Source organism: Stenella coeruleoalba (assembly GCF_951394435.1).
Source record: "Stenella coeruleoalba genome assembly, chromosome: 10".
Taxonomy (NCBI): domain Eukaryota; kingdom Metazoa; phylum Chordata; class Mammalia; order Artiodactyla; family Delphinidae; genus Stenella; species Stenella coeruleoalba.
This window is the reverse complement of record NC_137156.1, coordinates 76,978,104-76,992,046: the sequence shown is the minus strand read 5'-3', so window position 1 is coordinate 76,992,046 and position 13,943 is coordinate 76,978,104. Positions and strand designations below refer to the sequence as shown.

General features: G+C 36.7%; 1 protein-coding gene across 5 annotated transcripts in view; it reads right to left on the bottom strand.

The window, feature by feature from the left end:
- The window catches only part of PTPRG (protein tyrosine phosphatase receptor type G), a 907,646-nt gene that overhangs the window by 759,311 nt on the left and 134,392 nt on the right, over positions 1 to 13,943 (bottom strand). The window contains exon 4 of one of the 5 annotated variants that reach the window (XM_079935460.1): positions 7,192 to 7,241. The exons of the other annotated variants lie outside the window; for them this stretch is intronic. The gene's annotated coding sequence lies outside the window, so the exon portion shown is untranslated. The remainder of the gene's footprint in view (positions 1 to 7,191; positions 7,242 to 13,943) is intronic. 5 annotated transcript variants of the gene reach the window in all.

Sequence of the window (13,943 nt, the reverse complement as noted above, 5' to 3'; positions counted from 1 at the left end):
TTTTCAGAGAAAAGAGCTCCCCTTGACTAACATTGTAATGACTCTTTAAAGAGTTTTAAAAATGGCTCTATTAAACATTAAGAATACTAAAGTGTTGATAGAACACAACATTTTTTAGCATGGAATTGGATAGAAGAGGACTCTATGATTTTATAATGATGATGATTATGATCACTCCTACTTGTGTTTATACATTTTAAGATAATTTTCTATAAAGAATCTCATTTAAACTCCATCTAATATTATTTGCTTCTGGAACTGCCTGCAGATTCTCCTGATAACACTATTTTTATTGTAATAAAGTCTTACAGCCTGAGCTGGGAACAGCATGATAATGTTGTTATTGCTACCTATGCAATCATTATTTAATAAAGATGAAAATTAATAGCTCCAACATCACTCCATGCCCAGCCTTACCCAAATTTGAATGTAGGTTTCCTGACTACATCCTGCTGTTTCTTACTGCTAAGTTTCAGAATACATGAGGGAAAATGGACAGAATTAAAGGGAGAAAGACAATTCCACAATTATAATTCTAAATTTTAATACTCCATCACAAGAATTGAAAGAAAAACTAGACCAAAAAAATTAGTAAAGACGTGGAATATTTGAACAACACTAACAACCACCTTGATTTGATTAGTATTTATAGGATATTATACCAGGAACTGCAGAATGCACATTCTTTTCAAGTTCTCACAATATATTCTTAAAAATAGACCGTAAGCTAGGTCATAAAACGTCTCAATAAATTTATAGGAAATTAAATCATACAAAGTATGTTTTCTGACTGTGGAGGAATTAAATTAAAAATTAATACAATACAATATCTAGGAAAATCTTGAATATTCAGAAATTAAACAACATACTTCTAAATAAGTCATGAGTCAAAGAAATAACAGAGGAAATTAGAAAATATTTTAAACTATATGGTAAAGAACATGCAACAGGTATTTGTAGGATGAAGCCAAAACAGCATTTAGAAGAAAAGATAAAGCTTTAAATGCTTATATCAGTGACCAAAGTTATATATTTACAAGAAGAAGGAAAAAATAATAAAGATCAGATAAATAAAAACAGATAAAGAATAAGGAGAATTAATGAATCAAGAAGTTGATTCTTTGAAATGATCAACAAAATTGACAACCCCCTAGCTAGAACCATCAAGGGAAAAACAAAACACAAATCACCAACATCAGGAATTAAATAGATCTTTTTCTTACAGATCCTATGGGCATTAAAAGAATAATATAATATTATAAACAACTTTATGCCAACAAATTCAACAAGCTAGATGAAACTGACAAATTTCTTAAAAAATACAATTTACCTAAACTGATATAAGGTGAAACAGAAAATCTCAATAGTCCTACATCTCTTAGAGAAATTAAATACTTTATCCAAGATCTTCCCCAAAATAAAACACCTTCTAAAGCCCAGATGGTTCCACTGGTCAATGGTATCAAACACTCAAGGAAGATATAAGACCACCATTACATCATCGCTATCAGGAAAGAGAGGAGAGAATACTTCCTCACTCATTTTATGAGACCAGCATAACCTTAATACCCAGACCTGAGAAAGACATTAAAAAAAAAAAAAAGTTACAGATCAATATCCCTTAGGAGCATTGATGCAAAAATTCTTAGCAAAAAATTAGCAAATTGAATGCAACAATATAAAAAGGATCAGAAAACATGACCAAGTAGGGCTCATTCCAGGAATGCAAGATTAACTTAACATTCAAAACTCAACTGAGGTCTTTTTTACCTTGCCAGGCCTGAGACTGTCCATTTCTGCCAAGAGAAACTAAGGCAGATAGGTGGAGGCTTGCTGGAGAGCCTCAGTAACATCACGTGGCCTGGTTCAGGAAGCTTCTTTTTCTCAGTGGCTCAAAACTCTCCTCCTTCACCCAAAGGCAACAAGGAGGCTGGGGGCCACCAGCAGGAAGATTCTACCACATCCCTCCCTCACCAAGAGACATCTGGTGGCCTGGCCAGGGGAAATCTCTTCCGCCCCCTCAGATTGCACCAGAGGTACCAGATAAACCAAGTGGACCAAAATAACATCACAAAGTCTCCGAAAATTAAGCCATCATTGAAACCACAGCCCACAAAGTAAGTCAAGACCCACATGCTAAACCTAAACAAGATGACTGACTGCTAAAATAAAAGATTTTCACAGAGCCCATAGTCTCCTAATAAAATAGGCAAAATGTACAGAATACAAATGAAAAGTTACCTAAAATACAGAGAACCAAGAACATCAATTTGAATGAGAAAAGTCAATCAACTGACACCAACACTGAGATAAGTCAGGTTTTAAAGCAACCATCATAAAAAGAAAAGGTTCTGACAATCAATTACAATGAAATGAATGAAAATGGAAAATCTCAATAAAGAAATAGAAATTATATATATAAAAAAATGGAAATCATAGAACTGAAAAATACAATAACAAAATTTTAAAACTTGCTGGATGTGCTCAATAGTAGAGTGGAGATGAGAGAAAACAGAATCAGTGAACTTGAGGACAGAACAATAGAATTCAATCAATCTGAACAACAGAGAGAAAATAGAACAACATAAATAAAAATCACTTCAGGGATCTGTAGGGAATAATGAAAGACCCAGCATTTGTATTATCAGAGTCCCAGAAGGAGAGGAGAAAGGGAATTGGGGGCTGAAAGAGTATTTGAAAAGGTAATGCTTGAAAAACTTCCCAAATTTGGTAAAAGACACAAACCTACAGATGCAAGAAGCTGAGCAAATGCTGAATATAATAAACCCAAAGAAATCTATGCCATGACATATAGTTAAACCTTGCAAACTAAAGATATAGAAAAAAATCTTGAAAGTAGCCAGAGAGAAACAATGCCTTCTGTACAGGGGAACACCAATTCAAATGACAGTAGATGTCTCATCTGAAACCATGGAGACCAGAAGGAAGGATCACATTATTTCTGAGGTGCTGAAAGAAAACAACTGTCAATCATGAATTCTAGATCTGGTGAAGCTGTTGTTAATAAATAAAAGGGAATTAAAAATATTCTTTGACAAAGGAAAACTAAAAAAATTTGTGACTTGCATATCTGTCCTTAAAGATTGGCTAAAGGGGGCTTCCCTGGTGGTGCAGTGGTTGGGAGTCCGCCTGCTGATGCGGGGGACGCGGGTTTGTGCCCCGGTCCGGGAGGATCCTGCGTGCCACGGAGTGGCTGGGCCCGTGGGCCATGGCCGCTGAGCCTGCGCGTCCGGAGCCTGTGCTCCGCAACGGGAGAGGCCACAGCAGCGAGAGGCCCGCGTACCGCAAAACAAAAACAAAAACAAAAACAAGATTGGCTAAAGGAATTTCTTCCAATAGCAAGGAAATTATAAAAGAAGGGATCTTGGAGTATCAGGGAGGAAGATGGAAGAATGGACAGAACAGAGATATGGATAAATATGATAGACTATCCTTTTCCAGATGAATTTAATAAATAATATTTGATAATTAAAACAAAAATTCTAACACTATTTAATATCCAAAGCAACAATATTCAAAAGTGGGGAAAGTAGAGGAATCTAAATGGAATTGAGATTTCTACACTCAAAGAGGCCAAATGTTGATACCGGTATATAAATCACACAAGTATATTAAAATACCCAGAGTAACCATTATGAAAACTATACAAATTATGAATTCAGATACACTATAAATAAGTGAGGATAGAATCCTAAAAATTCTTCAAGTAATGCACAGGAAATCAAAACAAGAAAAAAAATGAGATCTACAGGAAACAAATAGGAAACAAATTAAAAGTACAGATTTATGTGATAACATAACAACTATCTTAAATGTAAATGGTCTTAATACACCAATAAAAAGATAGATTGATAGCGTGTATAAGAAAACATGACCCAACTATAAAAAAAATTACTTCAAATAAATGACATAGGTAGGCTAAAAGTAAAAGGATGGAGAAAGTTTTACCATCCAAATAATAAGAGTGGGAGTATTTCTATTAATATCTGAAAATGTAGTTATTAGAAAAAAATTACTACAGAGAGGAACATTACATGGAAGTAACAGAATGAATCTGCCAGGAGGACATAATGATCCTAAATGTGTATGCACCAAACAAGCCTCAAAATAAACAGAATAAAAACTGATAGAGGTGAAAGGAGAAATAGACAAATTCATGATTTTATCCCCTCTCAGCAGGTGCAACACATTCTATTTCAGCAACACAATCAACCAACAAGATCTTGTTACATACATAGAACACTTCACCCCAAAACAGCAGAAGAGTTCATGGAACATTCACTAAGACCATATCCTGGGCCTTAAAACAAACCTCAACAAATTTAAAAGAATTGAAATCATACAGTGTTTTCTCTCAACATATTTGGATCCAACAAAAGTCAATAACAGAAAGACAAGAGGAAAATCTCCAAACATGTGAAAATTGAACAACACACTTCTAAATAATCATAACTCAAAAAGGAAGTCTCAAAAGAAAAGAAACCTTGAACTCATGAAAATGAAAGCAACAGAATAAAATTCATGGAATGCAACTAAAGCAGTGCTAAGGGGAAAATTTATAGCACTAATGCTTAAATTTGAAATGAGAAAATGTTGAAAATCAATAAACTATAGTCTTACTTCAAGAAATTTAAAAAGAGAATAAAATTCAAAGCAAGCGGAAGGAAATAACAAAGAAAGAAGCAGAGATCAATGCAGTTGAAAACAGAAAGACAATAAAGAAAAATCAATGAAAAAAGAAAAAGCTGATTCTTTTAAAAATCAATAGGAGGAGATGTGGGGATATATGTATATGTATAGCTGATTCACTTTGTTATAAAACAGAAACTAACACACTATTGTAAAGCAATTATACTCCAATAAAGATGTTTAAAAAATCAATAAAATGGATAAACCTTTGATAACACTGACAAAAATAATGACATATAAGAAAGAAATCCCTGATTTCAGGTATGAAAAAGGGGATATCACTACAGATCTGCAGCCATTGAAAAGATAATAAGAGGTTAGTATGAAAAAATTTATCCTCATAATTCAACAACTTAGAAGAAATAGACAAATTCCTCAAAAAACAAAAACTACCAAAACTCAACCAACATAGAACAGACAATCTGAATAGCCCTATAAATATTAAAGAAATTGAGTTCAAAATTTAAAAGCTCCTAAAAAAGAAATCTTCAGGCCCAGATGGTTTCACTGGTGAATTCTATGTAACATTTGAAGAAGAATTCATCCCAATTTTATACCAGAAAATAGAAGAGGAAACACTTCTCAACTCATTTTATGAGGCCAGTATTACTCTGATACCAAAACCAGATAAAGATAGTACAAAAAGAGAAAACTACAAACCAATATCTTTTATGAACTTGGATGTAAAAATACTTAACAAAATATTAACAAACCAAATCCAATAATGTATAAAAAATTCACACACAATGACTAGTGGATTTATTCCAGGTTTGAAAGGCTGTTTCAACATTTGAAAATCAACCAACATAATCTACCGTATCAACAAACTACAGGAGAAAAATCATAATTTATATTTATAAAATATAAAATATATTTATAACATACATGAAATGCATTTATATGCTAGTTGCAAATAAAAAATAAAGTTTAAATTCCATGTATAGTAGTGCCCCCAAACACAAAATTCTTAAAAGTCTGCTAATGCTGTCCAAGACATTTACAATGAAAATACTGCTGATATTTTAGAGATGACCCAAATAAATAGATATATATATACCATGTTCATGGGCTGTAACATTAAATATTGTTAAGATGTCAATTCACACCAAGTCAATCTATAAATTCAACACGCTCCCATTCTAAATTTGTCATCTTTTTAATAGAAATTGACAAAACAGTTTTTACAATTACATGTAGGTGCAAATGACCTAGAACTGCCAAAGAAATAAAAAAGAACAAGGTTGGAGGTCTCACTCTTCACTGGATAAGAGATCTTCTATGCTACTTCTATTATCGTGTTCATCACATTTTACTGTAATTATTGTTAACATAAATGTGTGCTCCTTGAGGACAGGAACCATGTCTTAATCATCTCTGTCCTAATCATCTCTTGTCTTAACACAAGTACAAATGTTTTTAATAAAATATGCTGAGCTGGTTAAAATATAATGATCATTTCATACTTATATGATTTTAATTTGAGAAAAAAAGAAATACTGGGCATCGAAACCACTGAGCATGTGGGCAGGACTCTCCGGTGATAACATCAGAAACGTAGCCAGCTTTTTTTCTTTCCAAGAGCCAGGTCCAGAACCCTGGGACTCTGGTTTCCATTTAACACATGGGGAAGTTCCCTGGAGGTTATTCAGTGAGTTTGGTTTTACATCAAGGAATTACTTGGAGTCTAGCTCCAGCCAATTCTAGATTTAATTATTCATGACAAATATTGCTTGCCAATTGACATCTTTGTTTATATTGAATCTGATGATTTCGATCTTTGATTGCATGTGACTTCTCTTCCTTTAACACTATGTATCACTCAGTTCTTCAAGGTAAAATAGAGGGACTCCTTTCAACACTTAAGGTGAGCTCCTTAGTTCTGGGCAACATCAGCCAGTGGATTTTATATCTTGCCGATTCTCTAATACTTTATTCTTAAGCCACAGGCCTGTGGACTTTTATAAATAGCTTTGATAAATCCAAAAGGCCATCCACTTTCTCTTCACAGAGGTGGCAAATTGGTACTGATCCATGTTTCAGTACTTCCAGCCAGTCTTCCTACCCAAAGTTGTTTATTTGCAATGAGATTTTGTCCAATTCAGTGTCCATGGAGATTATTCATAATGACTTTTGAAATCGTCTGTCTTTTGATTGTTTATCTTCAGGAAACTTCACAGTATACTGTTGAAGTCATCCAGTCAATGTCTGTTTTTCCATCCATTAGGTCATTAAGAACAGCACCAAATCAAGTATGAGAAGATTATTCCATCTATAATAAACAAAGATGCTCCTATTTGATTTTCTGGGTTTCTCATTCTCACATTTTCTGACCAAGAAGATTTAAACATTGTGAAAGTAATGCAAAACAAATAATCTGTTCAGACAAATCAATCCAACACTGTACTCTGAGGGCGACTGTGGGGGACACAAATGAGGCAAATGCATGAAATTATCAGATTCAGTTTCACAGGCAGCACCTACCTGCAGATAGTCTGTGGAGAGTATCCAACCCGTCAATGTTTGTTGAGCATCTGTAACATGCCAAGTTAAGCACTGTGAGGATTCCAGAGGTGAAAAAGGCAAGGTTCCTAGACATATATATGCAAATCAAGCAAGGAAGTATATGATAAATATCAATAGAGATGCATGAATTAATGCTGTTGGAGCTGAATAAGGAAAGAACCTTACAAATTGCTAGACTTTAGAAGGTTTCATGGAGAAACATGGTATTTGAACTGGGTCTTGATGGATAATAGTTCCACAGGGGGACTTCCCTGGTGGCGCAGTGGTTAAGAATCCGCCTGCTAATGCAGGGCACATGGGTTTGATCCCTGGCCTGGGAAGATCTCACATGCCACAGAGCGACTAGGACCGTGCGCCACAATTACTGAAGCCCGTGCACCCTAGAGCTCACACGCCACGACTACTGAGCCCACGTGCCGCAACTACGGAAGCCCGTGCACTCTGGGGCCCGCATGCTGCAACTACTGAAGCCTGCATTCCTAGAGGCAGTGCTCCGCAACAAGAGAAGCCACAGCAATGAGAAGCCAGCGCACCACAACGAAGAGTAGCCCCTGCTTGACACAACTAAAGAAAGCCTGCGCGCAGCAACGAAGACCAAACACAGCCAAAAAAAAAAAGTTCCACAGGGAAGGAAGGGTATGCCTGGTAGATGAAGTGGCACATGCAAAGGCCTAGAAATGAGGAAGTCAGAGGTTGTCAAATTCATCTTTCATGGGTTTTCTGCACGCTCTTCTGGTCAGAAAAACCTCAATATATATCAGCTCTTTCATTCATGATGGTGGAGAGACAGGAAGCAATTGATATGCTTGACCAAGAGTCACCTCTGTAGAGAGGCCATCTAGGGATTTCTTACTGGAGGGAGTAGAAATTCTTTTTCAAAGAATAGCTTACTAACTAAGCAGAATCCAATCCATATGAAAAGGTTTACCTTGCACACATACACTAGTCATACATTTCCTTTCTGTTGAATCAGGTTGAGGGAATTAGGGCATGATTCTGCTTTGATGTAAGTGGGGTCTTGTTAGGCTGGACCCAAAGGTAAAGGGCTTTCCAAAAAACGAGGTGATACAGCTTTGAAGATTGGTGCTTGATACAAATATCAACCTTGAGAATCACAACGTTCTTAATTATGTTTGGCTTAATCTAATATTAGCATTAGGTTGCAAATACTGTACTCACTTTTCAGTTATGACCACTAAGGATGGGGAAGAAATGTATTTGGATTGTACTAAGTGAAAATTAGTTGCAAAAATTAGCATGTAATATTCACTGAGTACTAACTACATGCAAGATCCTGAGATAAGAGTTCACATACATCATCTCAATCCTTATAACAGCATTCTAAAGTAGATAATATCATTTCTATCTTACATTTGAGGAAATTAATGCACAGTTAATTAACTTGACCAGGGCTTCACAGCTGGTAGGTAGAGGAGCCAAGATTTGGCCTAGGCAGTGTGGCTCCAGCACATGATCTCAACTGCTGAGATAAGTACAATGGGGATAATAATGGTGTATCTCTCATAGCACTGTTACGATCATTCAAGAGTTAATACATGTACAGTGCCTACCTTAATATCTGGTGTTTAGTAACTACTCAATAAAGAATAAAAACTATTTTTGGAAGATGAAGTTACTCACCCAGAGTTGCATGTGGCCAGACTGACTAAAAAGCACCATGTTTTTAACCCTTAAGATACTATATGCATATTCTTGACTTTACCGTAATTATGTCATCTTTTGTTGTTTTATTTAATTTTGTTTCACAAAGCTTAACTTGTTACACTATTTGACAGACCAGTAAAAGTAAAACTTGAATTTCATGTTAAACATGTACAAATATAAACACAATCACCATGACTTGAGTGTTTAAAAAACATAAATGATATACCAATGTTCCTAGCAGTATTATTCACGATAGCCAAAAAGTGGAAGCAACCCAAGTGCCCACTGATGAATGAATGGATAAATAAAATGTAGTATATACATACAATAGACTATTATTCAGTCTGAAAAAGGAAGGAAATCCTGTCACATGCTACAACATAGATGAACCTTGAGGACATTAAGTGAAATTAAACCAGCCATCAAAGGACAAATACTGTATGATTCAATTTACAGGAGGTACCTAATCAAATTCATAGAAACAGAAAATGGGATGGTGGTTGTCAGGGGCTGGGGGAGGGGAAACGGGATTCATTGTTTAATAGGTACAGAGTTTCAGTTTTACAAGATGAAAAGAGTACTGGGGATAGATGAATGATGGTGATGGTTACACAATGATATGACTGTACTTAATGCCACTGAACTGTACACTGAAAAATGGTTAAAATGGTAAAGTTTATGATATATACATATTACATATCATACAGAGAAACTGAAATTCTATATATTCAGAAAAGTGCAAAGAGCTTCATGGTCATCACAATAAAAATGAGATATTTTTGAAAACAGGTAGAAGTCATTTCCCTTCTTACGCGTTTTTTTTTTTTTTTTCTTTGCGGTACGAGGGCCTCTCACTGTTGTGGCCTCTCCCGTTGTGGAGCACAGGCTCCGGACGCGCAGGCTCAGCGGCCATGGCTCACGGGCCCAGCCGCTCCGCAGCATGTGGGATCTTCCCGGACCGGGGCATGAACCCCTGTCCCCTGCATCGGCAGGCAGATTCTCAACCACTGCACCACCAGGGAAGCCCTCTTATGCGTTTTGAATGTGACTTGATAAAATTTTTGTTTATTTTAAATATTCAAACATATTAATTGAAGCCTCAGTATTCAGCAGTCGAACACTGAATTTCAATAATCCTCTGCTGTTTTTCTGATGTTCTTATTTCTAAAATGTAGTTCTCCTGGGGAATGTATTACTCCCTTTTAGCAGATGAACAGTTTCTATAATTCAAATATTCAAAAATTTGAGGTGGCTTTGGGGTAGGAGGGCACAGTAGGGAAATGCTGTTATCTTGGGGACACCATATTAAGAATAAATTAGATTCTTCATCCTCTTCTGGAAAAAGGGTTGGGAACTAATATTTTTTGAGCACCCATTAGCATCCATGGTTTGAGCAACCATGCTGGGAATTGTATACATGTTATTGCATTCATTCTACGGGACAGGGATAAAAGAAAATATATTGAATTATAAGAGATTGCGGGTGTTTTCCTCCCCCGTTTCTAAAGAGGAAGGCTGCTGCCTTGGTTAAGGAGCTACCTTTGTAGTGCAGGATCCAGGTGTTCCCAAAAAGAAAATCAAGAGATGGAGAGACTCATCTGCATCCTTGGCACATTGATATTTTGTGCCAAATACTTCTTTGTCTTGGAGGCTGACCTATGCACTGTAGGACGTTTAGCAGCATCCCTGGCCCCCACTTGGGAGTCACAGATATACATGTTTAAGGGTTGAGACTTGGAGGTGAGAAAGGAGCTAGACTAGAGAGGTGGTGGAGTGGGCGTTCAGGACAATTTGGGGGGGTAGAAAGAGAAAAAGGAGAATTTTTTGAGTCACTACTACAGACTGAGGATGAGAGAATCCTCCAAAGGATTTTTTGAGAAGTTATTTATTGAGTGAATTTTCCCCTTTACAATTTTCTTGAAAATTTGGATCAGGATTTGAGTTGCTCTGAACTGTGATTTTTATATGGTTGTTGTTTCTTTGAATATGATTCTGTGTTGAAACTGGACCACATGGTAGGTGTTCGTGTAGATTTTGTATGGTTTACACTCATAACAGTCTTTTAAATTCACACTATCCCCATTTTTATAGATGATGCCCTAATCTCTCTGCAAGGTAAGATTTCACCTTGTACCATTCTGCCTTCCTCTTCCCCTTGCCTTCACAGAGAGGACCATGTTTCATTTTCTCAAGACTTTAAAAAGACTAGTATGAAAAAACACCTTTTTTTCCTCTTTTTAAATGATGTCATAGCTGACATTCAGAGGTAATTTAACATCTAACCATCATATGATTCAGGAAGGTATGTCTGCAAGTTTCTTATTGTTGCTATAACAAATAACTACAAATTTAGTGGCTTAAAACAATACAAACATTGTCTTACAGTCCTGGAGATCCACAATCAGTCTCAGTGAGCTAAAATCAAGGCGTTGACAAGGCTGCATCCCTTCTGGAGACTCTAAGGGAGAATCCATTCCCTTGCCTTTTCCGGCTTCTAGAGGCTGTGTGCATTCTTGACTCATGACCCTGCATCACTTCAACCTCTGTTTCTTTCATCATATGTAATTTTCTCTTTGACCTGCCTGACTCCTTCTTAATAAGGACACTTCTGATTACTTTGTGAACCCACCTGAATAACCCAGGACAATCTCTCCGTTTCAAGATACTTAATCACATCTGCAAAGTCCCTTATGCCATGTAAAAGAGCATATTTACAGGTTCCAGAGACTGGGATGTGGGCATCTTTGGGGCCATTATTCTGCCTTCCCCAGCAAGAGTGTAAGACCTCGCAGTATGTATGGTCTCTTTCTGACCGTGCTTGAATTGTTCCATCTTGACTTGATTTTTTTTTTTAATATGAAATTCTTAGGCTTAGCTGACATTTAATTTTCACATTAGAAAAGAGATAAGGATTAATCAAATTATAATAATATTGACGGAGATACTGATAAGAGTTTTAAATACAAACTCAAGTTCCTCTTTAATTTCATTCCTAGTATCTAATTACTAGGCCCATCAAAAGGAAGAAAGTTGTGGCTACAGCACATTCAATGGTCTTCCTGAAATATACAGCATGTCTAATAGTTAAATAGGTGGGATAAATCCTCTTTCAACAGATTCAAAAGTATCACCTGCCCAGCACAGTGCCTGACACAGAGTAGTGATCCATGAATGTTGCTTAAATAATTAAAAGACCACACAGTCACGTCAGGTTTTATTAATGCTGAAATATGTTGGTGAGAGATGATACCAAAAGCTGTTATGTCATTTGTTATATATTTGGAGCTAATGCAATTTGACCTGCACCGCCTAACTTCTGGTGAAGCTCATGGGTTGGGTATATTAGTGTTACTGTGATTTCATTTCACTTCTTCCTTGTCAATATACTCAAACTAGTTTCTCTGACGCCTCTTCTCCTTAACTCACTTTTCTGTTGTGCTTGATGAAGTGAATAATCATAGGCTTCAAAACTTGCCTTGAACTTGGAAGTTCAGCCATGGGCTGGAGGGAGAGGATAGTGTACGAGTTAAGAGCGTGGACTTGGCAGTCAGACTCATGATGTATTTAAATGCTACCTCTGCCACTTGCTGAGAAGCTGCAGGCCCATCCTGAGCCTCAGTTTTCTCACCTGAAAGTGATGATAATAGTGCCTGTTGAATCATAGGGTTGTGGAGAAGATTCAAGGGGAGCCACGGGAAATGCAGAGTCAGTGCCTGGCTCACAATGACCACTTAGTAAATAAGAGCTAATATTTGTCAGATTGAATTATTACCTATTAACCAGTAAGACTGTAAAACGGGCCTTCTGTACTTTCCTGTGTCCATGACTATTTTGAGGACATTTTTTGGGAAGAATCTATCCCTCCTCCTAGAGGAGGGTAGGAGAGCGCATGTTTAATGGTTGTAGGATTTTTTTTGAGGTTATCAAAATATTTTGTAACTAGATAGAGGTGGTGGTTGTACAACATTGTGAATGTATGAAATGCCACTTAATTGTACACTTTAAAATGGTTAAAATGGTGAGTTTAATGGTATGTGTATTTTGCCACATTTAAAAAAAAATGGGACAATCTGAAGGTCTTCTTTCTTCTGAAATTTAGGACACATAAACGTGAGGGAGTGTATGTGATGAGAAGCCCGCGCACCACAACGAAGAGTAGCCCCCACTCGCCGCAACTAGAGAAAGCCTGCGCGCCGCAACGAAGACCCAACGCAGCCAAAAATAAATAAAAAAATAAATTTATTTTAAAAAAAAGAAGTGTGAGGGATTGTGGAGATATTTGCATAAGCATCAGCTGGAATGTGGGGCTCCTAAGCTAAGAAGATCAGAAGTTAAAAGTTATAGGAATAGGGCTTCCCTGGTGGCGCAGTGTTTGAGAATCTGCCTGCCATGCAGGGGACACGGGTTCGAGCCCTGGTTTGGGAAGATCCCACATGCCGCGGAGCAACTGGGCCCGTGAGCCACAACTACTGAGCCTGCGCGTCTGGAGCCTGTGCTCCGCAACAAGAGAGGCCGCGACATTGAGAGGCCCGTGCACCGCGATGAAGAGTGGCCCCCGCTCACCGCAACTAGAGAAAGCCCTCACACAGAAACGAAGACCCAACACAGCCAAAAATAAATAAATAAATAATTAATTAAAAAAAAAAAGTTATAGGAATAATGCCTCTAATGTTCCTTTAGTTTATTTTTCCTATTAAAGTCAAATAAAATTAAATTTAACATTTTATTTAAAAGCCATTGAAAGTATCTGACTTTAGTAAAGTATTTCTACCCATGATCTCATTTATTTCCCAAACTATTTATCTATATAGCCAACCTTCTCTCTGTACATACATAGAAAAATTTCCATAATAATGTTCACCTGATGTAAATAATAGTAATTTCTGCATGGTGAAATGTGATGTGATTAAAATAAGCTTCCCTCTTATTTTTCTCCGTTGTTTGGATTCTTTATATAGAACACATATCACTTTTATGAACATCATTGTGTGATTTTTCTTAAATCAACCAACTAGCCTAACAAGCAAACAGGGAAAACAGAGGCA